This window comes from Triturus cristatus, chromosome 4_1 (assembly GCF_964204655.1).
Source record: "Triturus cristatus chromosome 4_1, aTriCri1.1, whole genome shotgun sequence".
NCBI lineage: Eukaryota > Metazoa > Chordata > Amphibia > Caudata > Salamandridae > Triturus > Triturus cristatus.
This window is the reverse complement of record NC_140585.1, coordinates 477807587-477833344: the sequence shown is the minus strand read 5'-3', so window position 1 is coordinate 477833344 and position 25758 is coordinate 477807587. Positions and strand designations below refer to the sequence as shown.

General features: G+C 41.9%; 1 protein-coding gene across 11 annotated transcripts in view; it reads right to left on the bottom strand.

The window, feature by feature from the left end:
- Positions 1–25758, bottom strand: part of PIK3C2G (phosphatidylinositol-4-phosphate 3-kinase catalytic subunit type 2 gamma) — a 2048585-nt gene that overhangs the window by 288797 nt on the left and 1734030 nt on the right. The gene's annotated exons all lie outside the window — the stretch shown is intronic.

Sequence of the window (25758 nt, the reverse complement as noted above, 5' to 3'; positions counted from 1 at the left end):
CCTTCTTAAAGATTCCAATAAAATGCTAGCCCTTGATCACAGTGTCTACTGCACAATATTTTATAATGTATGCTTTTCCAGTTCAAAGCTTACAACACAAATCTCATTCTTTTCATAACACTATTCGTTGATGACAGAGCTGTCTGTTCAGTAAGGGGCCCTACTCTCAGCTTCCATATAGTTGTAGCCGAGTATGTTGGAACATTGTGTGATTTTCTTTTCAGTACAGCTGGGGAAAAACTCACATAGTCGCCAAATTATTATGAAACATTTTCCATAACAAAGTTATACCTATTGGCATTACTAAAACTTGTTGATCTATTGGTTCTAATTTGACCATCAGATTTCTGATTTTGCAGAAAAAAAATGATGTGGACATTTTGTAAGTAGACATTTGTAGTTGTCCTCGAATGCTATGCTTCTTACATCATCATGTCGTCACTAATCCTGGACATAGGGATCAGGCATGGTCCTAACACTCAAACATCTTTTGCAATGAGATATTCCCTAGTCTGTGTGACTTTTCGGAAGTTCGTGCAGACGTTTGTACTGTGATAAGAGCCTGGGCTTTTGAATTACTTCTCAGAATTCTAAGAACACTTTGCATAAGGAGGACAGCAGTGAGAAACCAACATAATGATGTCAGTTAGCTTTTTGAACTATTGCAGTTAATTTTCGGTACTGTGAAAAGAAACACGACTGACTGTCAGAGGGTGACGCTAGAGCTTGCAATGGAGGATGCATTGAAAGTAAAATTTGAAACACAGCTTCATTTCATAAAAAACATACACTAGAAGGATAGACCAGACAAACTAACTTTAGAGAGACATCACAAATTCAGACATTTTACTTATTGAGGGACACATTGCAGATAGAAAGGATTGCTGTTTGGGTGACAACTTTCAAGAGATTTCTGAGACATCTTTTCTTATAACAGAGGAAGACTGGGTTTGTTTGGAATCCGTAAATAAAAAAGATATTAGGGAGAAAGTTGGAACTCTTATTTAATTTGAACAATGCAGAATATTTAAAGGCCAGAGATGTATGAAAAACATCAGAAGGATTGAGACCATTTAAAAATGAATGCTTAGTAGCCTTCACTGCTATTAGTACTATTCATTCTTGACTTGTCTTTAGTCTTGAGATGACCCCAGCTTAAGGAAGGAAACGGACAACTTCGATGAAATACAAAGACAACCCATGGTGCTGAACGCCATATGAAGACTCTGCAAAAGTTGGTCGCACACTGCTCGTCACACCAGCAAGTTGCCCCAAAGGACTGTGGTAAATGTAGTGGCGACGGCTGGTACGCCTATGCCACGATGTGTAAAAAGAACAGTATGTGTTGCGTTAGCCATCCCTGGACACGTGTTTCGAGGTAGTTGCCTCTCGTCAGCAGGGAGCAGGTCAGTGTAAAGGGGTGCCGTGTGGACTGCCAAAATGTAATTAAAACAGGTCAAGTACCTCTCATGGCGCGCAGGTGCAGATCCAAGGCTTGTCAGCCCGTTGGCTCAAGGGAGCCGTAATAAATTATGCAAAAGTTGGTCGCACACTGCTCGTCACACCAGCAAGTTGCCCCAAAGGACTGTGGTAAATGTAGTGGCGACGGCGGGTACGCCTATGCCACGATGTGTAAAAAGAACAGTATGTGTTGCGTTAGCCATCCCTGGACACGTGTTTCGAGGTAGTTGCCTCTCGTCAGCAGGGAGCAGGTCAGTGTAAAGGGGTGCCGTGTGGACTGTCAAAATGTAATTAAAACAGGTCAAGTACCTCTCATGGCGCGCAGGTGCAGATCCAAGGCTCGTCAGCCCGTTGGCTCAAGGGAGCCGTAATAAATTATGCAAAAGTTGGTCGCACACTGCTCGTCACACCAGCAAGTTGCCCCAAAGGACTGTGGTAAATGTAGTGGCGACGGCGGGTACGCCTATGCCACGATGTGTAAAAAGAACAGTATGTGTTGCGTTAGCCATCCCTGGACACGTGTTTCGAGGTAGTTGCCTCTCGTCAGCAGGGAGCAGGTCAGTGTAAAGGGGTGCCGTGTGGACTGCCAAAATGTAATTAAAACAGGTCAAGTACCTCTCATGGTGCGCAGGTGCAGATCCAAGGCTCGTCAGCCCGTTGGCTCAAGGGAGCCGTAATAAATTATGCAAAAGTTGGTCGCACACTGCTCGTCACACCAGCAAGTTGCCCCAAAGGACTGTGGTAAATGTAGTGGCGACGGCGGGTACGCCTATGCCACGATGTGTAAAAAGAACAGTATGTGTTGCGTTAGCCATCCCTGGACACGTGTTTCGAGGTAGTTGCCTCTCGTCAGCAGGGAGCAGGTCAGTGTAAAGGGGTGCCGTGTGGACTGTCAAAATGTAATTAAAACAGGTCAAGTACCTCTCATGGCGCGCAGGTGCAGACCCAAGGCTCGTCAGCCCGTTGGCTCAAGGGAGCCATAATAAATTATGCAAAAGTTGGTCACACACTGCTCGTCACACCAGCAAGTTGCCCCAAAGGACTGTGGTAAATGTAGTGGCGACGGCAGGTACGCCTATGCCACGATGTGTAAAAAGAACAGTATGTGTTGCGTTAGCCATCCCTGGACACGTGTTTCGAGGTAGTTGCCTCTCGTCAGCAGGGAGCAGGTCAGTGTAAAGGGGTGCCGTGTGGACTGCCAAAATGTAATTAAAACAGGTCAAGTACCTCTCATGGCGCGCAGGTGCAGATCCAAGGCTCGTCAGCCCGTTGGCTCAAGGGAGCCGTAATAAATTATGCAAAAGTTGGTCGCACACTGCTCGTCACACCAGCAAGTTGCCCCAAAGGACTGTGGTAAATGTAGTGGCGACGGCGGGTACGCCTATGCCACGATGTGTAAAAAGAACAGTATGTGTTGCGTTAGCCATCCCTGGACACGTGTTTCGAGGTAGTTGCCTCTCGTCAGCAGGGAGCAGGTCAGTGTAAAGGGGTGCTGTGTGGACTGCCAAAATGTAATTAAAACAGGTCAAGTACCTCTCATGGCGCGCAGGTGCAGATCCAAGGCTCGTCAGCCCGTTGGCTCAAGGGAGCCGTACCCGCCGTCGCCACTACATTTCCCACAGTCCTTTGGGGCAACTTGCTGGTGTGACGAGCAGTGTGCGACCTACTTTTTCACAATTTATTACGGCTCCCTTGAGCCAACGGGCTGACGAGCCTTGGATCTGCACCTGCGCGCCAGGAGAGGTACTTGACCTGTTTTTAATTACATTTTGGCAGTCCACACGGCACCCCCTTACACTGACCTGCTCCCTGCTGACGAGAGGCAACTACCTCGAAACACGTGTCCAGGGATGGCTAACGCAACACATACTGTTCTTTTGACACATCGTGGCATAGGCGTACCCGCCGTCGCCACTACATTTCCCACAGTCCTTTGGGGCAACTTGCTGGTGTGACGAGCAGTGTGCGACCTACTTTTTCGCCATATGAAGACTAGCACTCTTGGGCCTCATTTACAAGTCCATAGCGCCGCTGCTGCGGCACTTTTTTTAACTCACCTGCAGCGTAATGGGCTTGCCCATATTTAGAAGGCCACGTAAAAGTCACCCTGCATGACTTTTCATGGCCTTGTAATATGGGCCCCATTCACACATTACTCTGCGTGAAAGGGAATATCCATGGGTGTTGCTCTGGGTGTTTCCATGCAACACCCATGGAACCAGACACATTCCCAGATTTACAAACATTTGTAAAGCTGACAATGCGTCAGAATCTTACGCCTCCCCAGCAGATGCATAGGAGTGGTACAACAAGGAGAAATACCTTTATTTCTCCTTGTTTTTCTTCTTTCTATGCATGCATTCTGCAGCATGTGTGAAAAGAGGAATATGCCATCAATTAATGTTTTTGTACAGGAAGGTGTCCCTTGCTTAAAAAGTCTTTTGCAGGGCGGATTTTTCGAAAAATGGTTCAACTTTGATTCAGATCACGTTGTCAAAACGTATCCTTCACCATTTCCAATTATTCATCAATACATAATTTCACAAAATTTAAGTTCCAATATGTTGTCCAATTATGTTGTATATTACATGAATGTGCTATGTCTTTTGCTTGTGAGACACTGACAATACAAGGCACTCCCAAAATGGCAGACACCTCTGGAAGATGCTGGACCTCGATGCTGGACCCACTGAAACTACAAGTCCCACTGCAGAGCCCGCATTCGCCGCCTGGCGTAATGCACCAACAGGATGCAGGAGGCCATCAGCCCCAGAAGCCGCAGCACCAACCTGACCGAAACGTTGATGGAGAACCCCAGCAAATGCAGGAGGTCGGCCGTAGTCTGGAGGTGGGTGACGACTTGCAGGGGCGAGCCCGCCTTCAACAGCCAGTCGTCGAGATAGGGGAAGACTGGAACCCCCGATCTGCGCAGATGAGCTGCGACCCCCGCCATCACTTTCGTGAACACCCGAGGGGCACTGGTGAGGCCGAAGGGGAGCACGGTGAACTGAAAGTGCTCCTGACCCACCGTGAACCGCAGGTAACGCCGGTGGGCCGGCAGGACGGGGATGTGAAAATAGGCGTCCTGCAAGTCCAACGCTACCATCCAGTCGCCATGGTCGAGGTGTTGACGCTCCTGAGGTCCAAGATAGGGCGTAGGCCCCCTTTGCCCTTCTTGGGAACCAGAAAGTAGTGGGAATAGCAACCACGGCCTACTTCTGGACCAGGAACGCGCTCTGGGGTGAACAACGCAGTGGTGAGCTCTGGGCCGCAAGTAGCTTTAGGGACTGCTTCCTCAAAGATTTCAGAGCTGTGGCCCAGCAGTCGGAGCACGACTTTGAGTTGTAGTTGCGCTCCAGGCACCAAAGGCAAATCAGGTGTGGATCAGTTACAGACATGGCGCAATGATAGGCGCCGCATGGCTTGAATCAAGAAGTCTTCTTGCAGATCCTAAAACACCAAAAAGGGTGACAAAACATCAAAAACTACCTGTCAAAAAGTGACAGAGGGTAGCTCTCTTCACAGATCTGCACTAACTGGCACAGAAAGAAATAAACTGATGTCAGTGTGCTGGGGTGACGCCTATAAAGATGGCATAGACGTCACAATGGCTAAGATGACGCCGACGACATCACGTAGAGCTTACCAACACCACCTACTGGCTGGCTAGGGTATTGCTCTAAGAAAAGTCTTCCGGATCCAATCTGATGTCTGGGAAATTCAAAAGTAAGGAATCTGCTGATTGATGTCTATCAGATAAGGAAGGTTTGGGCCTGACAAAAGGTTTATTTTGTCAGGTCAAAATGGCAGTTTAAACAGCACACCAAGGGCCTCATGTAGGTAGCATACCAGTTACCACTTCTAAAATACCGAACGATACCGAATCGGTATTTTAGAAGTGGTAACTCGTATGTAGGTAATGAGTCGGTATTTTTTACCGATTCGTTACAATTCGGTAATTACCGAATCGGTATTTACCGATTCGGTAATGAGGCATACCTTCCCATTGATGGGAAGGTATGCCTCATTACCGAATCGGTAAATACCAATTCGGTAATGTGGTGAACACATGCAAGGGTGGCAGGGTGTCACATTGACACCCTGTTGCACCCCTGATTCGGCCATGTGTACACATGTGGCACACATACATGCCCTAAGGGCATGTATGTATGCCACATTGCACACTGCTACGCGCGTAAAAATGCATAAACACATACATTGATTATTTACCACCAACTATAAGTTGGTGGTAAATACCGACTCTTAAACACACCCACACACTCCCCCTACATCTCGATTTTGGTTTCGGAATTTACCGAATCGGTAAAATTACCGATTCGGAAAAGTTACCGATTCGGTAACATTACCGATTCGGTATTATTACCGATTCGGTAATTTTACCGATTCGGTAAATTCCGAAACCAATAATTGTCCCCCTACATACCAATAGCCAAAATACCGGTCGGTAACGGTATAATTACCGAAAATCGGCCGTTACCGACCGGTATTTGGCTACCTACATGAGGCCCCAAGTCTGCAAACAGGCCTGGGAAATGTTTAAAGGCTAATTCAGTCGGTGGCGCATTCAGTGCTGCAGGCCCATTAGTATCATTTAATTTACAGGCCCTCCGTACATGTAGTCTCACTTTACTAGTGATTTATATGTAAATTAAATAGGCTAATTGGGGATGAGCCAATGTTGTCATGTTTTAAGGAGGGAGCTAATGCACTTTAGCACTGATTGGCAGTGGTAAAGTGCAGTGTCTTAATGCCAACAAATACGAGATCAGCAAAAATGGAGGAGGAAGACAAAACGTTTAAGGGAAGACCACCCTAAGGCTGACAGGTCTCCCAACCATAAACCTATACTGGAGTCATTGGGTCAAAGGGGCACAGACCTTTAAAAACACAGTGGTAATATTCAGTAGAAATCAATTTTTCACTTTAAGACATTAGGGTACTTACCTAAAATGTTTTTTTGTTGAAAACAATAAGGAGATGGAAATAGATCTGATATGGCCTAAAAGCAATCCAAAAAGTAACTTTCTTTAGAAAGGATGAAAATAAACAGTGAGCAGTAAGTTGGTGGATGTTGTTTGCTCTAAGACTATTTGCAAATTGTTCTACTTTTGTGTTGTAGGAGCTAAGCTAAAATCTGTAGCATCTATCCCACTACTAATAAGTCAACTTATCACTCACCCAAATATATAAGTACTACGGATATCAGGTGAGTTAGTTTTTGTTCTCTGTGGCTATGGTACCATTGGGGTTTGAGTTTGTTACGGTCTAAGGACTGCCTTGATAAAACGTGTTTGCAAATACTTTGCCAGGTAAATATAATGGTTTCGTTTTTTCTTTGCAATGCCTGGCTTCAGTAAACTTTGGAGTATGTGTTATCGTTATTGTTCTGCAGATGCTTGGTTGGAAGCAGCCTGCACCTCCTGAAGGCGGCACTAATTTTGATATGTATGTGAAACATGGTCTTGGCCCTATTATGTTTAGTACATTATGTCACAAATATACAAGGGATAATGCCGAGTTGCACTGGCCTCTGACATGCTCTTTTGATGAACAGAAGATTGGCTTTTTACAGGAACAGTTGTTTAAGAGACAAATTAGACAGTCGATATTTGATTATCTTCAAACTTGACAGAAAGAGGCCAAGCAAAGGCGATTAAAAATGGAGAAAGATGCACGGAAAGGGAGGATGCAGACTTTTACACTGAAGGCTGTGGCGCATGATAGAGAAAACCAGGAGACAGGAGTAGAATGTGAGGATAGGAGATTTTGGTTGCATATTGACAAGTCTTATGTGCTCAAATAGGATGATGATACTTTTGTAGAGGAGTTGTTAGACACTCGACCCCCTGCCTTCTTATGCCCCTCACAGATTATACCCTGTTGTTCCTTTGTAGACACAGCAGCCTGTCTCGCCTGCTGAAGCTGCCCCTGTATCTACGACCGTTACACCCACAGCTCCGGGTACCATGCCCCATATTCTTTCTCTCCGTTTGCCATCCTTGACGACTGTGACCTCTATTACATCCACTGCCTCAACTCTTGTGCCTTCTGTTCTTTCTTCTCGGGTGCAATCATTGACTACAGTTCTACCGACTATTCTGCGGTTATTCATCCCCCGATGTTTTTGGATGCTGATACCCCTGTACGTGGGTTTGAAGACAGGGATTAGGTGAGATTTAGGGAACAACAGGTCCATTGATGCGATCTGAAGTAGGGGAGGAGGAGAAAAGGACAATAGCGAGTCATGCCATGCGCGGGCTCTTAATGCAGTTTATATTGTGGAAGATATTTGGCAAGTTATACGTGAATTTGAGCCCTTTTTACAACAGCATGCTCTTCAACATATGTCTGCTACATTGATTAATCTTTGGCACAACACACATCGGGTTGTAGGCTCCCCAAATATTATTATCAGAGACCGCGTTTATGTTAGAACCGGGACAGGTGGTTGGTAATGTTTCTACCGTAGTTTCTTATAGAGGGCGGTTGTACGATAAGAGCACTACTAAAATAACTCAATTCCCTATTGATGAAGTCCACCCAATTTATCATACAGACATACCTGCATTGACGGATCAGCATGGTTTGACCACTGGACCGGCGGTGGCTGCCCGTTTCCAGGAACCATGGGTTTATACTCCATGGAAAAGAAGAGAGGTTTTAGCCCTTAAGGCTACTCTGCCCAATCCTAGGAAAAATCCCACAGCCTATTATAAGGAACTAACTGAAGCTGCCTCTTCTACTGTAATGACTCTTGCGGATATTGAAATATTCTTTGGTCTCCTCGTCCCGGTTGATATTTGGCAGCAGGTGCAGTCTCAAGAACATGTTGCGGAGTTGGGTGGGACATGGGATGTGATTAAGGGATGGTTTCAAGATAGGAAGCCAGGAGATAAGCCGCATGCAAAGATACTCGCTTTGCCTGGTTATATTATTACATATATGCATACACTTATTTCACCTAAGAAAGTAAGTTGGGACAGATGGAGGGTCGGTCGACAGAGAAAGGATGAGAGTGTATCTGATCTGTCAACTAAGTTTGAAGATACGTTTTTGGATCACAGTGGGCAGGATATGTCCACAAGGCCTGGGTGGTAACTTCCGCTAGTGGAATTTGGGTTATTTCGCGTTCAGCGGAGAATGTGGAATTGCCCCAAATTCTGCGTTCTGGGGCTTCGTAGAATTTTTTGCTTGTTCGCGTTCTCAAAATGCGTGCTCGCAAGATATTTCCCCCGAGCACGCAAACAATGTTTGCGAACAGGGAAAAAGCATTGCGAACAAGCAATTGCGCGTGTTCGCGGATTTTTTGCGTGCTCGCAGAGATTTTTACCGTTTCGTGGAGAGTTGCGTAGCGGGACTACGCAAATTCCGCCCGCCCCTAATATTGTCCATGGAGGGAGGAGCTTGTTTGTTTGTTGACAGGTTTGTTACTAATTTTCTTCCTGAAATAATGACTTGTTTGCAGGCGTCTGAAAGTACTTGTCTACGTCTTCTCCCTCTGTTATTTTGAATATGGCTCAATATTATGAGCACCCAGACCAGGAGGAAAAGGATAAAACTGATAAAAAACACAAGGATTTAAAGACAAAAGTGTTGTTGCAGCAGGCATTTTGGGGAAATAACAGGGGACGGAGAGGTCCTTCTTGACTACTCCCACGTACTAGGCAGCCTACTATGACATCTTTGGGCCAAAATCAGTGTGCGGATTGTAAGGACATTGGCGTAGCCAGTGCCCTGTGCTTTTACAGAAGATTTTGACTCCTAGAGGACGCAGTTCTGGTGGTAGAGGTCATAAGAGTGATAGAAATCAGAATGCTGCGGAACCTGTGGGCCGCTCTGACAATAATTATTTTGATGACCCCGGAGATGGACAGTATTACCATGATGATTATGATATTGATGATGTGACAAGTATGTCTTATAGCTAGGACAGCCAGGGACAGGGCTTAGGGACCAGTTCAGATACCTGTAGATCAGTGTGGTCCTTATGTCACAGCGGATTTGCAAGGCTCGACTAAGGAATTTTTGGTGGATACAGGTCCGACAAAAAGTTCTGTTTCTCAACATATGGTCCCTGGGGCGGCCCTGTCTGGCCAAAGTAATGTTTCGGTAGGTTTTTCCGGTATACTGGTCTTCAGCCCCATTTCACGCCTGCTTAAGCTTACTGTCGGTCCTTTTACTGTCGAGTTTCTACTCTTGTTAACATCTAATTGTGGTGAAAATCTTTTGGGTTTGGACTTGTTGAAGAAGTTGAATGCTACTACCTATTGTTCTCCTGATGGTGTTTATATTACTATGGGCCCAGATGTGAGTACCAGACAGTGTTTGTCTCAGGATGGGCCCTTCCTGTGATACAGACATGAGTCTATTGCATATACCGCCAGTTTCTCTACAAGTTAAAGATAATGCTAATTAGCCCTGTATTACTCAATATAAAACACATCAGGCAGGGGAATGGGCCTTTCTTCAAATTGTTCAGTAGTGTATACAAAAGAAAGTAGCTGAAGAAATATCCGCCAACATTTGTTATAGTCCTATTCTTCGGGTCCCTAAGAGGACACCTTTGGGTTGCTCTGATGTTTTTGATGATGTCTATCACTTTGTGATTAATTTGTGAGAGGTTAATAAAATTGTGGTCCCGCAATTTCTGGTGGTTCCTTTTAAAGATGATCCCATCTACTGCTAAGTTCTTTTCTGTTATTGATTTGAAACATACATTCTTCTGTATTCCTTTACACCTGGACAGTAGATATCTGTTTGTATTTACCAAGATGAAGAGAGGTGGTCCGAGGTGACCCGGGTGGCCCCTAGCGGGTCACCTCCTTCAGGTATACCTTAGATTAGACACAACTCAGTTTACTACTTTGGATGCTTGCACCTTTAAAGATTTTTTTTTGAGGACTCGGTTACAGCCACTCATAATGAAGCACATATTTATCTTGGGTGCAGTGAGAGATTTTTCAGTTCACTGGTAAGATCATGAACAGAAGGCTATCTTAAGCTGTCATTGTAAACACTTGTGAGTAGAAAAGCCTAAACAGACAATTAGGAAGGAACAGACAAAGCAGACGAACAAAGGGAAATAATAATTCAAAGGTTGAATGGTATTATAGCAGACTTACACCCTTTGGTCCTATAGTATAACAGCACACTTCCCCACTTTGTTGATGATTGTTCCCCAACATTTTTTAAATAAAATCGGCCTATAAAAATCCTTGACATGGTTCTCAGAGTCAAAGATAATGTAAGGTAAAGTAAGGCAACTGTTATGCACCTGTCAAAAATCCAAAGTATGCTATTCGTGCTGACCTCAAAGGCTCCAACTCTACTAATGCTATTTTCAAGGCTTTAAAAGAAAACCAGACCATGATTATTTACTATCACTCCTGAATTCCCAGATGACTAGTCCAACATGTATAAGAATATTTTTAAGATAACTGATGAGATCAGATATACTATTTTTATTCCTGTGGCCGACAAGCATGCCGACGTTGATCAAAGCAGCAATGCCAGACCATATTCTGTTTCCGAGAGATGTCTGTTGGCAAAACTATTATGCTTGCGAGGGCTTTGAATCCCACTATTTGTCCTGGGGACCTGTGTACCATTAGGCTTGTTAAGGCAGGCTGTAGATTACTATACACAACATAAGGGAATTTTTCAACTTTAGAGATGGGATGATCACAGTGGCTCTGAAGTAAGCATGGATCTCACTTCACATGAAAAAAGATAGATCTTGACTCAAATTACCTCCTAAGCTATCAAACTATACATAACTCAGAGAATGCTGTTACAGTGCAGCTTCAAGACTACATTGAGTGAAACTGCATTTTGAAATTGATGATACCATCAAAGCATACAACCTAGATTAATTCTTATTTACATAGACATGTTTACTCCCTCAGCCACACTCCTACTAGACATCCTTATCCCTGCAGGCTTCAGCATCCAACACACCCACCAATACTCTGGGCATCATGCAGCATGGCACTATGTATCCAATCTTCCTCACCACTGCTCTACACCATGATCAACCAAAGGGAGAAAAACAGACATCACACACCTTATTATAAATCTAGGTAGACTGCAAAGAAGTTTAGTAAATTTTTATTTGTACTATTCACCCACTTGCTACTATATTTTAACCCTCTTTTTTTGCTACAGTGTTTTTCAACAAGTCCTTCTCCAAGTCTTCAGCTTTCTTCTGGCTTCCTTCATTCAGCTACTTTCACAATGTTTTCAAGATGGCTCAGAAGGACTTTTGCCTTTGGATTTTTCCTACTTTCTTGACTTTTTTGGTACGAAATGGTATTCTGCATGTCCCATCTGTATTTTGAATTATAAGCAATCCCTCTGAAATACAAAGACGACTTTGTTTGATGTCTAGCCGGTCACTCTACATACAGTATATTGTAGGGTTCTTTCCTTGATGTTATTGAAGATCTTTGTGATCTATAATACCCTGGAACACTTGATAGGATGGATAGATTGGTAAGGGTATCAGAGTTGTCAGAGTCCACATTGAAGTGTCTGGACTCCATGATATCCTATGGAAGAACCAGTGTGACAGTAGATAAAAAATCTGCTAATACTATCTCAGTGAACTGTATGGTCCACAGGGTACTTGGTTGTCACCACTTCTTTTCAATATTTATGTCTGGCTCACCATTAGGTCCTGTGCAACCTGAATGTTAACTTTCAAAATTATGCCGATGAAATGCAGGTTATGTTTCACTTATTACAAAATCCTGCTGTTGACTGTACAAGGATAGCTAATGAGTAAACAGTTACTCAGGACACGATGCAAAGAAGCTAACTGAGACTAAATACCTCTAAAATAAAGTTTCCATTCATAAATAACAAGCAATGTCTAACAAATATGAGTTGGCCTCTGTTTTTTTCCACTGTGTAATGTTGAGAACGTCTAGGATAAAATAGAAATAAAAAACTCAGGGTCCTTCTAACATTCAGCTTACTATGAATAGTCAAGTCTGTACTATTATTCATATCTCATAATACTATCTTAAGCTCTAATGCTAGACTCACCATGTACTTCCTCAAGAAGATAGAGCTATGATTGCTAGGGCTGCAAATGGATTAAAATTTGATTAATAAAATGCACTCTTTAAATGGACCTGGGTCCCTTTTAGACCTGGCATCTTTTGGCTTGGTTACCCCTGTCTTTTTGCTTCTGACCTCCTGTTTTTGAATGTGTGCTGCATTTCGTTATTGCTGGTGAGCTGACTGTGCAAGTGCTCTCTGTCTAAAATACAACAATATTTGGTTCCTCTATGATTGGCCTATCTAATTTACTAGTAAGACCCTAGTACAGTGGGCTATGTGTGTCCAGGGCTTGTAAATAAAATGCTACCAATGGGCCTGCAGCACTGATTGTGCAACCGCATGAGTAGCCCTGCAAACAAGAGCCACCACTGCAGTGTCTGTGTGTGAAGTTTTTAACTGCCATGTCAACCTGGCAATCTCACATACTTGCTAGGCCAAACCATACCTTTAATTACATGTAAGGCACCCCTAAGGTAGGCTCTAGGTAGCCGCAGGGTGCTGTGTACTTAAAAGGTAGGGAACGTGCTTTTGAGTTTTACATGTCCTGGTAGTGACAAACTGCTACATGTGTATTTCACTACAACAAGGCCTATCTCTGCCATAGGTTAGCAGTGGAGCTACCTTGTAACAGTTTAGTGACTCTAGACTCACAATTTAAAAACACATCTTTTAATGAAGTTGGTTTTTAAATTGCTGGTCTGTAAATACTACTTTTAGAAAGTTAGCATTTGGACGACAGTTGGGCTTTGTGAATTCCCTCTAGACAATCACACACAAAGGGATCTAAGGTGTGTCCTGCATATCCTGATGGCCCATCACCAGGCTGATGAGCCTTCCTGAGCTAGAGTGGTGGGAGGAGCTGTCACTTGCTCCTGAATAGAGCTGTTCCTGTCCCCACACAAAGAGCTGCATACCCCCTTGTAGTGTGTCTGGAGCCAGGGCCAGGAGGATAGGGTCATGTGCACTACAAAGGACTTTCTATGAAGTTTGCCTACATCAAAGGCTGAAATGGGTATAGGTGCTGGACCTGTGACATCATATACTCAGAATAAATCTGGGTTGAGGACATTTTGTCAGGAAAAAGAGCTGGATATCTGTCAGGAGGAACTGCCACTTTGCTGTTTGCTTTGCTCGGTTGCACTTCTGCTTGCTGCTTCTGTCCTGGGAGTGAAATGACTGGACTTTGCTTTCTACAGCCTACTTCCAATATTCTCCAAGGGCTTGAGTTGAGCTTGCCCCTTGCTCCCTCTGCTGAGGAGTTCTACTTGCCAAGTGGTACCAGTCCTAGTCCCTGGGCTGTTGGCAGTGAGTTAGGGTGCTACTAAACAGAAACCCAGGAATCAGCGCCGATTGACTTCAGAACCAGTGCCCATCTGCAATGCTGATGCTGTGCCGCTGCCTGCATCAGAGCAGTGGTCCCACTCATAGCACCGACTGCAATTTGCTGCAGCACCTCAGAAGATCCACCACCACACAAGTCTTGAGCACTGCACCACTGAAGTTCATAACGCACCTCTCAAACTCTAACACCTGTGACATAGATCAACATTGCACCGAAGAAACAAAAGCCTTGCAGCTTGACATTCTACACCTCATCACACTGCATCGAGGTACCACACTGGCAACCACAGCATCAGCTCTTCTGCGGGAGTAAGGAACCGATGTATCACCCACCCTGCAGGGCAACAAAGAACCGGTGCATCACCTCCCCTATAACAGTAAGGAACCAACGCAACATCTTCCTCCGCAATGCCTCACCTCCCCGGTGTTTTGCATCATCTTTGTTTTTCACAATGCCTTCAAAGTATTATAATGGGGTCTGCCCGACTCCATAATTGGGCCCCACTACAATGAGGTTAGACTGACTTTGTGGAGTCATCAACCAAATAACCCCGGTTGGAGCTACTTTGGATTGCTCAGAGCTATACTTGATTTAATCTTTAAAAAGTAATATCTTGATTAGTGTAGGTTGTAATTTTGGTCTGGTTTGATTGAGGTAAAGAGAGAGAGAGTGTACATATATATATATATATATTACCTACTGGCGGTCGCCAGTAGGTAGTTATAGTTAGGACCCCTTTTCCATAGGAAATCCGCAACATTCTATTTTGAATAACTTTGGCGCCGGTCGACGAATCCTCGCGAATTTCTCAAAATAGGTGGGGCGCTACGCTCCGGTCCTACCCTGAAAGTCTCGGGGGGATTCGTCAAGCGGGGGCTGAGATAAAAGGGGGGTCCCAAAACGCGTTTTTCCCATGCATTTTTCCATAGGACCTTTAGACAGGGCTACAGCCCGAACGGCTGAACAGAATTACTAGAAATTTGGCAGAGAGGTAGTCCCTAGGTCAAGGAAGTGCCTTTTGTAGGTTTGGTGTAAATCTGTTCAGTAGATTCTGAGAAAATAGCCTTTAAATCAATATATATATCTGAGCCAGCTTACGGTACGCTTACCGTAAGCTTACCGTACGCGTACGGTGGCGTGCGCGAGCGCGATTCTGATTGGCTGTTAGATCTTAGTAAACATTCGAATCGGCCGAAACCAGGAAGCGGCGGCCGCCATTTTGTGTGTTTCACTCAGAAAAAAAAGAGTGAAAACAAGAAAAGGGGGCAAGGAGGAGAGTTACAGACCCCCTTACATTTGTGAGGGGGTCAAAGAAGGACAGAAAAGTACAAAGAAAACATTTATTGATTTTTAAAAAAATCACGGGGTACGCGTACGGTAAGCTTACGGTAAGCGTACGGAAGAAAAAAAAAATTAAAAAAGAAATGAAATGCAGATTTAAGAGTTTAGATATTAGGGGGCTCTAAAAAGAGCCGTTGTGTTTATGAAGTGATTTTTTAAGTGGTACCTACAAGTAAGTACCGATGCAGAGTCTAAGGTTCAAGAGGAAGACTCTGTTCCCTTCATCATTGAAGTGCACACCATCTCCTCTATAAATGTCTTGCATGTCATAACGCAAGTTGTTGTGGTAAATGGCACCCATACCATAGTCACGGAGGAAAGCAGAAACAGATTTGTTGACGTGCTTTCTTGCTTTGTCAATTTGCGGACAGAAATGATTGGACCAGTTCCATTTTTGCCTTTGGCATATGTTGGAAAACACAAAGGCAGTTTTAGGGAAAAGTGAAAACAGTTGTGCAAAGGTGTCCTTCATAAGCATTTCCAGACCTACCCCAGTCAAAGTGCCTAGGTCATTGCCACCACAGTGCACTATTATGAGGTCAGGGTGTTGGATTTGCATGAAGGATTTCACCAATGGCATCAATTGGTGCCACTTTAACCCTCTCTGACCAATCCATTTAATGTCTACATTTGGCAAAGCAAGGTCTCTCACCATACCTGTTTTCTCTGCAAACTTTTCACTCCAGAAGACATAGCTGTGCCCTACAATCCACACTGTGAACATCTTCAAAGGAGAACTGGATGCACTCAGGAGGTGTCTTTCAGTAGAATGGCAATATGAAAAGAAAGACAGTTTGGAAATGGAGGCATACATATTTTTTTCAAAACAAAAAAAACTGATTGGCTGTTTCATACCATTCTAGAATAAAAACTAGGCTGTATGTGTAAATTAATAGAAGCATGTTTTGTATTGGTACAAAAAAATGTGTTACCAAAGAACAGTACTATGGATTTGCTGTTAGGTTTGAAAAGTCAAGCACTCTTGCTCTGTGGAATTGAAACATTGTGTGGCGAACTTCTGACCTAACTCCACACAGCAGTGTTCCATGAGCTGTTGCTATGGTAGCAGGCAGAAGTCAAGTTGGGGGAAGGGTACTAGGCAGAAGTCAAGTTGGGGGCAGGGTACTTTTGGAAAAGGGTTGGTTTTCAACCAATAGAAATGTGTGATTACATTTGAAAAAAAGGGGGAAGCACTGAGATTTGAAACTTACATGTATATGTGTGGAAAAATAGAGGGAAAGTTTGCCATTATCTGGTTCTGCTGAGAGGAGAGAGGTGTAGAGAACAGAGATCCTGGCTCTGATAATCTGCTGTTTGAGTGCCACATTTCTTTCACAACTAACTAATTTTAAAGGTGAGTTTAGAGTTTGAGAGGGGATGTATATGGTAAATTAAGAAATTAATAATAGAATTGGAATTCCTTTTGTAGAAGTTGTGTTTATTATTTTCTGTTTTGGGAGAAATTTAAATGTGAGGAACATGTAAAATAATATGGACTATTTTTTCATGATAAATTAAGGTGTACTGGTAAAAATAAGGAATACTTTAAGGGTTTGAGGTTGCAGTCAGTAATGCAAATACATTCAGCATCACTAAGGCTGGTTGCCCTTGCTGGAGTGTAGGCAGTCACCAAGGATACACATGGTGGTGGTCTGAAAAAGCAGTTTGGACATGGGCTTTTTAAAAAAATCTAAAAAGTGGATTCATAATGTGTCAGTCTGTAAAAGTGATTTTCACTTGCCAAAAAAAAAGAGCAGTAAGTGTGCATTTAAATTGGCAAAGAAATTTCGTTTTGTGACTAATGTGAAAACATGACTCTGTGTGCAAATAGGAATTACAGGCAGAGATTTATTGCGTTTTGCTCTGGTGATTTCACAGTTGCATTAGTAGGAAAAAGGGGGAGCGATTTTTGGGGGGAAGAAGCAGACTCTTAGCACACACCCAGCTCCTTTCCATGTATAATCATGCACAGTATTTAGAAGCGAGTGGGGTTTTGAGGTTTCAGTCTGTAATGCAAATACATTCAGCATCACTAAGGCTGGTTGCCCTTGCTGGAGTGTAGGCAGTCACCGAGGATACACATGGCGGTGGTCTGAAAAAGCAGTCTGGACATGTGCAATTAAAAAAATCTAAACAGTGGATTCATAATGTGTCAGTCTGTAAAAGTGATTTTCACTTGCCAAAAAAAAAGAGCAGTAAGTGTGCATTTAAATTGGCAAAGAAATTTCGTTTTGGGACTAATGTGAAAACATGACTCTGTGTGCAAATAGGAATTACAGGCAGAGATTTATTGCGTTTTGCTCTGGTGATTTCACAGTTGCATTAGTAGGAAAAAGGGGGAGCGATTTTTTGGGGGAAGAAGCAGACTCTTAGCACACACCCAGCTCCTTTCTATGTATAATCATGCACAGTATTTAGAAGCGAGTGGGGTTTTGAGGTTTCAGTCTGTAATGCAAATACATTCAGCATCACTAAGGCTGGTTGCCCTTGCTGGAGTGTAGGCAGTCACCGAGGATACACATGGTGGTGGTCTGAAAAAGCAGTCTGGACATGGGCTTTTTTTAAAAAATCTGAAAAGTGGTTTCATAATGTGTCAGTCTGTAAAAGTGATTTTCACTTGCCAAAAAAAAAGAGCAGTAAGTGTGCATTCAAATTGGCAAAGAAATTTCGTTTTGGGACTAATGTGAAAACATGACTCTGTGTGCAAATAGGAATTACAGGCAGAGATTTATTGCGTTTTGCTCTGGTGATTTCACAGTTGCATTAGTAGGAAAAAGGGGGAGCGATTTTTTGGGGGAAGAAGCAGACTCTTAGCACACACTCAGCTGCTTACCATGTGGAATCATGCACAGTATTTAGAAGCGAGTGGGGTTTTGAGGTTTCAGTCTGTAATGCAAATACATTCAGCATCACTAAGGCTGGTTGCCCTTGCTGGAGTGTAGGCAGTCACCGAGGATACACATGGTGGTGGTCTGAAAAAGCAGTCTGGACATGGGCTTTTTAAAAAAATCTAAAAAGTGGATTCATAATGTGTCAGTCTGTAAAAGTGATTTTCACTTGCCAAAAAAAAAGAGCAGTAAGTGTGCATTCAAATTGGCAAAGAAATTTCGTTTTGTGACTAATGTGAAAACATGACTCTGTGTGCAAATAGGAATTACAGGCAGAGATTTATTGCGTTTTGCTCTGGTGATTTCACAGTTGCATTAGTAGGAAAAAGGGGGAGCGATTTTTGGGGGGAAGAAGCAGACTCTTAGCACACACCCAGCTGCTTACCATGTGGAATCATGCACAGTATTTAGAAGCGAGTGGGGTTTTGAGGTTTCAGTCTGTAATGCAAATACATTCAGCATCACTAAGGCTGGTTGCCCTTGCTGGAGTGTAGGCAGTCACCGAGGATACACATGGTGGTGGTCTGAAAAAGCAGTCTGGACATGGGCTTTTTAAAAAAACTGAAAAGTGGTTTCATAATGTGTCAGTCTGTAAAAGTGATTTTCACTTGCCAAAAAAAAAGAGCAGTAAGTGTGCATTCAAATTGGCAAAGAAATTTCGTTTTGTGACTAATGTGAAAACATGACTCTGTGTGCAAATAGGATTTACAGGCAGAGATTTATTGCGTTTTGCTCTGGTGATTTCACAGTTGCATTAGTAGGAAAAAGGGGGAGCGATTTTTTGGGGGAAGAAGCAGACTCTTAGCACACACCCAGCTCCTTTCCATGTATAATCATGCACAGTATTTACAAGCGAGTGGGGTTTTCAGGTTTCAGTCTGTAATGCAAATACATTCAGCATCACTAAGGCTGGTTGCCCTTGCTGGAGTGTAGGCAGTCACCGAGGATACACATGGTGGTGGTCTGAAAAAGCAGTCTGGACATGGGCTTTTTTTTAAAAATCTGAAAAGTGGTTTCATAATGTGTCAGTCTGTAAAAGTGATTTTCACTTGCCAAAAAAAAAGAGCAGTAAGTGTGCATTCAAATTGGCAAAGAAATTTCGTTTTGGGACTAATGTGAAAACATGACTCTGTGTGCAAATAGGAATTACAGGCAGAGATTTATTGCGTTTTGCTCTGGTGATTTCACAGTTGCATTAGTAGGAAAAAGGGGGAGCGATTTTTTGGGGGAAGAAGCAGACTCTTAGCACACACCCAGCTGCTTACCATGTGGAATCATGCACAGTATTTAGAAGCGAGTGGGGTTTTGAGGTTTCAGTCTGTAATGCAAATACATTCAGCATCACTAAGGCTGGTTGCCCTTGCTGGAGTGTAGGCAGTCACCGAGGATACACATGGTGGTGGTCTGAAAAAGCAGTCTGGACATGGGCTTTTTAAAAAAACTGAAAAGTGGTTTCATAATGTGTCAGTCTGTAAAAGTGATTTTCACTTGCCCAAAAAAAAGAGCAGTAAGTGTGCTTTCAAATTGGCAAAGAAATTTCGTTTTGGGACTAATGTGAAAACATGACTCTGTGTGCAAATAGGAATTACAGGCAGAGATTTATTGCGTTTTGCTCTGGTGATTTCACAGTTGCATTAGTAGGAAAAAGGGGGAGCGATTTTTTGGGGGAAGAAGCAGACTCTTAGCACACACCCAGCTGCTTGCCATGTGGAATCATGCACAGTATTTAGAAGCGAGTGGGGTTTTGAGGTTTCAGTCTGTAATGCAAATACATTCAGCATCACTAAGGCTGGTTGCCCTTGCTGGAGTGAAGGCAGTCACCGAGGATACACATGGTGGTGGTCTGAAAAAGCAGTCTGGACATGGGCTTTTTTAAAAAAATCTGAAAAGTGGTTTCATAATGTGTCAGTCTGTAAAAGTGATTTTCACTTGCCAAAAAAAAGAGCAGTAAGTGTGCATTCAAATTGGCAAAGAAATTTCGTTTTGTGACTAATGTGAAAACATGACTCTGTGTGCAAATAGGATTTACAGGCAGAGATTTATTGCGTTTTGCTCTGGTGATTTCACAGTTGCATTAGTAGGAAAAAGGGGGAGCGATTTTTGGGGGGAAGAAGCAGACTCTTAGCACACACCCAGCTCCTTTCCATGTATAATCATGCACAGTATTTACAAGCGAGTGGGGTTTTCAGGTTTCAGTCTGTAATGCAAATACATTCAGCATCACTAAGGCTGGTTGCCCTTGCTGGAGTGTAGGCAGTCACCGAGGATACACATGGTGGTGGTCTGAAAAAGCAGTCTGGACATGGGCTTTTTAAAAAAACTGAAAAGTGGTTTCATAATGTGTCAGTCTGTAAAAGTGATTTTCACTTGCCCAAAAAAAAGAGCAGTAAGTGTGCTTTCAAATTGGCAAAGAAATTTCGTTTTGGGACTAATGTGAAAACATGACTCTGTGTGGAAATAGGAATTACAGGCAGAGATTTATTGCGTTTTGCTCTGGTGATTTCACAGTTGCATTAGTATGAAAAAGGGGGAGCGATTTTTTGGGGGAAGAAGCAGACTCTTAGCACACACCCAGCTCCTTTCCATGTATAATCATGCACAGTATTTAGAAGCGAGTGGGGTTTTGAGGTTTCAGTCTGTAATGCAAATACATTCAGCATCACTAAGGCTGGTTGCCCTTGCTGGAGTGTAGGCAGTCACCGAGGATACACATGGTGGTGGTCTGAAAAAGCAGTCTGGATATGGGCTTTTTAAAAAAACTGAAAAGTGGTTTCATAATGTGTCAGTCTGTAAAAGTGATTTTAACTTGCCAAAAAAAAAGAGCAGTAAGTGTGCATTCAAATTGGCAAAGAAATTACGTTTTGTGACTATTGTGAAAAGAAATGTAGTAATATATTTAAATAAAATAAAGGAATTTTTTTTTAGTTTTTTTCAGGTATTGCTGAAGAGCAGTGGACAAAATTTAAGATGCCTACAAAATCCAGAGTTCAAAAAACGCACAAAAAAAACCTATATTTGAAGACAACTAGAGGACCAAAGTTAGTAGAAGATGCTCATGTTGGGAAAAAGAAAAAATCTTCTGGTAAGCAGAAAAAACAATTTCTAAAAAATATATTCAAAAGAATGAAAAATGTAAAAAATGTCTGTACTCGAAAGGATGTTTTGAAAAAAAAAGGAGAGGAAAAAATTGACAATTTAGTTAATGCAAATATACCTTCAGCAACTGAAAAGATTTATATAAATAGAAAAACAGCGTTTAAAGAGATACGTAGAAAAATGTTTCAGAGAAGAGTTATGTCCAATTTGATGAAGGATGTGAAGAAATATAAGAAAAAGACAAAGTTTTATAAAAGAAAAAAAGAAATAGAAGCCATTGCAGCAAAGGCATTAGAATTAAAAAGGAAACTATTCATTTTAATTTTGAATAGGATGCGTACATTAGACAAAATGGTTAATGTACTGAAATCACATAGCAAAAGGAAAAGAGTAGTGAACAGAACAAACTTTTGTAAAGTGTTTTTAGGAAAGTGGATGCATAGTTCAAGTAGTGAACCTTTTTTTAATGAAGAGAGCTATTTTCAAAGTAATAGTTTGCTGCATGCAGTTGACACCAGAGGTCGTTCTTACGAAGTAAAAAATGGTTGCATAATGGAGAAGGAGATAATGGTTCCAAGATATGAGGTACAAGTGATGGCAGATGAGGCTATGGGGAGACGTCCTAAAGCCCCAGTGTACACTTGGAATTGTAGTAGTATTTGCACTGTGCGTCAGGAATCTATTGACAAATTTCGAGAGTTTCTAAGAGAATATAGTAAAAAAAGTATAAAACAGAAGATTAAGGTGCTTCAAAGTCTGGATCCATGCAGAGTGAGAGAGAATACTGGTTTGCAGGGTCATTCTCTGGCTTGTCTATCTAGAAAAGTGTGCAATAGTGTTTTCCATCATTTTAGGATGCTGGCTGTTCATCATACTGAAATGAGAAAGTTTGTGAGACGGTTGTATTTTGCCAAAAGTCCAGCAATAAAGTTAAATGAATTGAATAGGGCTCTGTTCCGAGGAACGGTATCAGATGTAGAGAAGGTTGTTGATGAAATTCAGTTTTGTTACTTTGGTCCTGAACAAAACAGTGCAGAGAAGGACACAGTAAATGAGGAAGAAGTGGAAGAGAATGAAGAACCCTCTGTAAGTAACACATTTAATGATCACATAACAAAATTTGCAATAGTCTCTAATGAAAGACCAAATTTTACAGAACTCATTATAGAAAACAAACTAGGAATGTTGATCTCTACAGAAAGAGTGAAAATGAAGATAATTATAAGTGGAAGGATTTTGCCACATATATATTTCTAGAAAATTGTTTTGATTTGGGTGAAGATCAGCGTATTTGTAAATACTGTTACAACAAGTTAGAGGAAAATAGAATGCCGACCAGAGCTGTACATAATAATTTAGAATTGGATGCTATTCCTGCTGAACTTTCTGAATTAAATACATATGAGTCTATACTCATTCAATGTGTTCATTCGTTCCAGACCATAGTACGTATGGAGCCCAAAACTGGTAAATTACCTCCTTCTGATTTACTGAGAGGTTTAAAAGGAAGAGTGGTGTATTTGCCCTTGGATTTGAAAAAAAATATGGAAACTATTGATGCGGATACTTTGGAAACTGAACCATTAGTTATTCTGGTTAATGGTGTACCTACAAAGAATAAGAAGATTTGGCAGGAGCTGGTAGATGTGCGGAAAGTACAAAGAGCAAATTTGTATTTGAAAAGGAATAACAAATGGTATGAATCAATTTATATAGAAGAAGAAGAAGAAGAAGAAGATTTACAAGAAGACACAGAAACACCAACTGGACAAATAGAAAAAGTGGACAAGTCAAAGGAAGAAGAAATTTATGAACATTTTAGCATACATCCTCTTCATTCAAAAGAAGTTATGGGAGATAATATTGATCTCTTTCGGATGAAGAAAGCAAAAGGAACTCCCGTGAGTGTATGGGAGGAGAGCTTGGAAGCTCGATGTTTTCCCCAGCTGTTTCCTAAAGGAAAAGGAGGACGATACGGTGAACGTCCAGAACAGATTCCAGCTTCTGAGTATCAGACTACAAGACTATATGCTGAAGATCCCAGATTTCGACAAAGTATTCCTTATTTGTTCCATCTTTTATTTGAAAGCGACTTGTCTGCACTGTCTTATGCAGTAAATCACATTTTAAAAAGTGGAGTACATTTACAAAATGTGTCTGCTAAGGATTTTATGGAGAAAGTGCAGCACCGAGATGATCATTTGGAAACACAACTGATCAATCTGATGGCTTGTCAGCGTGGGACAAATGAATATTGGTACCGACGCCATGGTGAATTAAAATGCATGTTACGGAATTTAGGAACACCAACATGGTTCGTTACCCTAAGCTGTGCGGAGTACGCTTGGGATGATTTACTGGATTTTCTACGAGAGGCAAATTCAAACATTAAAAACATCGAATACAAGACAGCAGGAGAACTGTGCTCATTGGATCCGGTTAATGTTTGCAGATATTTCAATCATAGATTTGAGGCTATGATGTCCTTCATCTGCAATAAAAAAAATCCACCTCTTGGAGAAGTAGTAGATTTCTTTTGGAGAAAAGAGTACCAGGCAAGAGGTGCTCCTCATATTCATATGCTGTTGTGGATCAAGGATGCCCCAAAGTTTGGAACAGATACTGATGAAGCAGTGTTATCTTTCATTGAAGAATATGCAACATGTGCTATACCAAAAAGCACAGAAGAGAAAAAGTTAAAGGAGCAAGTTTTACGTTTCCAAAGTCATCGGTGTGGAAAATACTGTTGACGGAAATACAAGAGCAAAGATAAATACTACACTAAATGTCGATTTGGATTTCCTAGACCTGTTCTTTCAAATGGAAGAGTCAACAGTTTTATGTCAGCTGTGAGACATACTATCACAAGAAAATCACCTAAGAATACCTACAACCTAAAAAGAAAAGAAGAATCAAAAAATATAAATGACTACAACCCAGTCATTTTATCCATGTGGAACGCTAACATGGATATACAGTATGTAGCTGACAATTCCATTGCTGTTGCTCGATATGTAACGTCTTACATTACGAAATCAGAAAAAACAGAATTGAAGGAAATGTGGGAAGAGATTTCTCACGAGAAGACTGTCAGTAAGAAGCTGTACAGTTTCAGTTTGAAGATGTTATCGCATCGAGAAATTGGATCCTACGAATGTTCAGATAGGTTATCTTCTGCAAGTCTCTACTCGAAGTCAAGAAGAATAATTTGGGCAAGTTTAGGCCTTGCAGCAATGAGAAATCAGGTACTGAAATCTGTTGGAGAAATTGAATATTTGGCCGAGAATGACCCAGAAAGTACAGATATTTTGAAATCAAACATGTTGAACACATATTATCCCAAGAGAAGTCAACATCTGGAGAACATGTGTCTCTATGAAGTGCTGCAGAACTACATTTATTCACGGAAAGCCGCAGAAGACATCAACAATGGAAAATATAAAGTCGTTGGTGAGGAAGGATGTTTGGTGAAGCAAACAAAAGGAAGTTTGATAAATCACAGGAAGCTGAGTTGCGACACTACTGACAAGAAGGAATTTTACTACTTGGCTCTTTTACAGTTGTTTAAACCATGGCGTACAGAGGATGAACTACTGGGAGAATTTCAAAGCTATGAAGATTCTTTTAATGCTTGCAAAGACAGCATACAATGCAGTACATTCTCAAGTTATCTGCAAATGTTAAATGAAGAAATTGAACAGGAAACTACAATTGCAGCAGAAATAGCTAGAGACAGTTCTCAGGACAGCCAAAGTTCAGGAACACTCAGTCAAGATCCCCTAGGACAACCAATCGTTGAAAATGAAGCATCAATAGCCATGAATGAAGTGGAAACGGCTATGAATCAAGCTCAAGAAGAATTTATAGACTTAGAAAATTTGGAAAGACAACTGAATCAAGAGCAGCAACAAATTTATGAAGAGATCAGAAACAAAATTGATCACGGATTTCTACATGAAAAAAAAGAGTGCTCATGCACATCATTTCATCCAATCAGGATGTATGTAAGCGGACAAGCTGGAACTGGAAAAAGTTTCCTTATAAAAGTCATCAGAAGCTACCTACAGCAAAAAACAGATTCTACTTTGTCTTGTGTGGTTACTGCTCCAACTGGGTTAGCAGCATATAACATAAAAGGAATCACTTTACATCGTTTGCTAATGTTACCAGTGGAGCATGAGAACAAAATACAATACAACAAGCTAACTGGAGAAGCATCCTTGGAAGTTTCAAGAGTATTGAAGAAGATGCAAGTTCTCATTATTGATGAGGTGAGCATGGTATCAAACTTAATGCTTGCCTTTGTGCATTTAAGAATGCAGCAAATTTTGAAGACAGACTATGACATGTTATTTGGTGGAAAACACGTCATAGTTTTTGGAGATCTTTTGCAACTTACTCCAGTTAAAGGACAACCAGTGTTTAATACTGTCACACATGAAGACACGAAGAAGTCATTGGGAAGCATCGGAAATACAAATATTTGGTCCTTCTTTGAGTACAAGGAACTTACTACTAATATGAGGCAAGCAAGCGATGAAGAAT